The following is a 3,234-nucleotide window of genomic DNA, read 5'->3' as shown; positions in this document are numbered from 1 at the left end:
GCTACAACCCACAAGTTACTGACTGATTACCACAAAACATTTTATGACATTATTCCAATGTCTCTCTCTCTCTCCTCTGCCCCCATTTTCCACCTAAATTAGTACCTGGGTTTCTGGCTACAAACTCATTCAGTAGTTCACTAGTGAATTTCATCCGCACTGCATTTGCATACTTCCAAAATCATTACACAGAACTGCTTAACAGGTCAAGTAGAGCTCCAGATAGGGATGCAGTGGCAGGAAGCAAGATTTAGATGCTGATTTACCTTGATTTAGCATATCAGAGGTATGTCAGGAGTTAACAGGAGCCAGATGCAAAGAAATTAAGAAAGGATGGGAGAGCTCTTGGAATTTAAGACGAACATCCTCCTACCACTCTCGTTCCTGTTATGACACCCAACAGGTGATATGGCCATCACTTACTGGGCCTCGTCTGCACTAGACATTTAAAGCTGTATCATATCACTATAAACACTCATGGCTTCCCCAGAGAATCCTGGGAAATATTACCAAGGATGGCCTCTCCCTATTTGAACCAAACTGGACCCTGCAAGCATCCTCTGTGGCTCTTTGTGTGCCTCCTCCAAGAGAGGTCCAAAGGACAGCAACATGAGAATGGGCCTTTCTGTGGTGGCTCCTCGCTTGTGGAATGCCCTCCTCAGGGATCCTTGCTTGGCATCTTCATTGCAGTCTTTAGGCACCAGGCAAAAACATTCCTCTTCTCCCAGGACTTTGGCTAATTATAGAATCTATGGCCTTTTGAACTGCATAAGTCACCATCCCTGTACACATTCACTATGTGCTGATTAGGGTTGGAGGGAATTTTTTTGACTCCGTTAGTGCTGTTCTGTTGGGAAAGAGCTGGCCTGGTTCAAAACATTTTAGTCAGGCTCCAAAGAGCAAAGTTTTAAAACTTCTGGTCTTGTTATTGTATCTCTTAACTTTGGCATTGAAGGCAGTGAAGGATACATGACTAGGCAGGGCCATAAACAATTTTCCTCTGCTTCTATTTCCATTTTTTCAGAGTTATTTAATAAAACAGGTAGATTTCTCATACTTTCAACACTTCCTCGCTGCGGTTTTGCAAAAGTAAAGAAATTAAATGCCAAAGAATTTGTTTAAAGTCATGCTAATATTTTTCTGGCAAAAACAAATGGCTGCGTTAACATGCTTTTCACTGTCTTCCACATTTTCCATTTGTGCAGTATTTTTATAAATAGCCTTCTTATTTCTGTTAGCCATCCACAAACTAGCTGACTTAACACGCTTTATGAAAACATCAGTTTAAGTTTATTGTTTAGAGGTACATACCCTTCTCCTCCTCCTCCCCCCTTTTTTTACTGCTTAGCAAAACACATAGGAAATTAACAGTCTGTGACCCAACAACTGGCAATTCATAAATTCATTAGATTAAAAAAAAGGGAGAGAGAAATGACTAGCAACATTGCTGTACCATTTAATAGGTTTCCATCTTCTAATTTACATTTCTGTCTGCCCTGGCAAAGATATTACTTCATTAAGAATTTCTTTTTCTAAATGGGAGAAATTTTAATGACTTCTTTTATTGATTGTTTCCATATGCAAGTAGTTATCTTTCTTACAAATGGAAATGAGACCCAAAATTGCAACAAATGGGGCCAACCCTCCGAGTGCACGTGTTCCCCTTTTGGAGAAAGTACACATGCCTGATTGAATTAACTTTAACCTTTCTGTCCATTGAACAGGCATTGTATAATGTGGGGGGCTTTTAAACCCGTTCTCGTTAAATTTATTTTGAATTGCTGAGAACACTCCATCACAATTTTCGGCAAATAAGCTCCGATAATATTAAACACCTGGTCAGCCCTGGGTCCCCAAGGGATCCAATGCTGCTGTGTTTGACCTCTGACCCTTCTGCAGCAAAGTTCAGCCTTTGTGATCTACTCCAATTGTGGCAGGAAAGCTGTTCTGAGGGAAAACACCTGTTGGTGGGGCTGACCCCAAGCCAGTGCATGGATGAAAGGAGCCAGCTGGGTAAAATGGGAGCAGACCCTAGGGCAGGTGTTTCCTATAGCACCGTTCAGAGAAAATGAAGAGAAAATTGGGCGGGGGGCGGGGAGAAGGACATAGAATAGGGGGTTGAGTTAGGTGCTCTCTAGAAACCTGCACTGGGTTTTCGTCTTATGTGGAGCTTCTCAAGGATCATGTTTAAGAAACCAAAGAAACATTGGCTTCAAACTTCCAAAGGCTCTAACAGCATACTGGGATGATTAAAAACCATGACAGTTTAAGGAGTACAAAAGGCAGCTATTTTATGCATGGATGGCCATTTTAGGCGGAATATCAGTGATCTTCCCTCTCCATCCTCTGCCCCTTTTTTGTGCCTTTGAAAAGGCCAGGGTGCCTGCTTTACAGCTTGAGAAAGTTGAGCCACTGTTCCTGCCCCTACGCCACCACTTTTGACAGCTTTAAACGCGACATAATCTGGTTTGCATCAAAGGTGGGCAACATTGCTCCAAAATCAAACTCTGCGACTGGGAAAGGAAAAAGGGGTAACTGCTTCCTTAATGAAGCTGCTGTTTTAATGCTGCCTTTATTTTTTACGCCGCTGGGTCATAATTGACCTATTCAAATACAGCAGCCCCTGCTCCCATTCAGCATTCGCTACTCAAACATCACATTACTCATTTTTGTCAACGGCACTGCCCAACGATATGGTAACGAAAGGAAAATATTTAATCTGGCCCTTTATTTATTAAGTGAGTATCGTGAAATAAGATGACAGCGCTGGAAACCCAACCCTGTTTAAATTCTTCCGTTAATTTCTCTGCAGGCCTTTTCCCCCCCTCTCCCCCCGCCCCTTCCTTAAGGTCGCTTTAGGATGCTGGACTGGAATGTCACTCACTGGCACACTCAAGAGCTGTCAACACACCTCCATTCGCTGATGAGAGCGCCTTCAGCTGGCCCCAATAAAACCCTTCCATTTCCTACAGTCTTCAGGCTCTGGAGTTCTCTAATATTAAACAGCCAATTCGGTCCATTTAAAAGGGAGGAGAGAAAGGAAAAGGGAGAGGGCGGCTGTTTCTGAGCAACAGGAATTCAGCTATGACTTGTCAGAATTCATTTCAGCTGTGACCATTTACAGCCTTCAGATCCAAATTGCTTTCCATCATTTTGGCTGAGGCAGGATTTGTATGCCTATCCCAGACGTAAAGGTCAGCGCAGAATGTATTGTGCAAACACTCTCATTAATTC

The 3,234-nt window shown here is 42.7% G+C and overlaps 1 long non-coding RNA gene across 1 annotated transcript; it reads left to right on the top strand.

Moving 5' to 3' along the window:
- The first annotated feature begins 1,936 nt into the window (after positions 1-1,936).
- LOC310761385 lies at positions 1,937-2,971 on the top strand. Its single transcript, XR_014547454.1, has 2 exons — positions 1,937-2,013; positions 2,813-2,971. It is a non-coding gene; the product is annotated as an uncharacterized lncRNA (long non-coding RNA).
- The last annotated feature ends 263 nt before the right edge of the window (positions 2,972-3,234 follow it).

The sequence above is a fragment of the Podarcis filfolensis genome (assembly GCF_964270895.1).
Source record: "Podarcis filfolensis genome assembly, chromosome: 4".
Taxonomy (NCBI): Eukaryota; Metazoa; Chordata; class Lepidosauria; order Squamata; family Lacertidae; genus Podarcis; species Podarcis filfolensis.
Note: the sequence above shows the minus strand (reverse complement) of the source record. Positions and strands in the feature narration are given on the sequence as shown.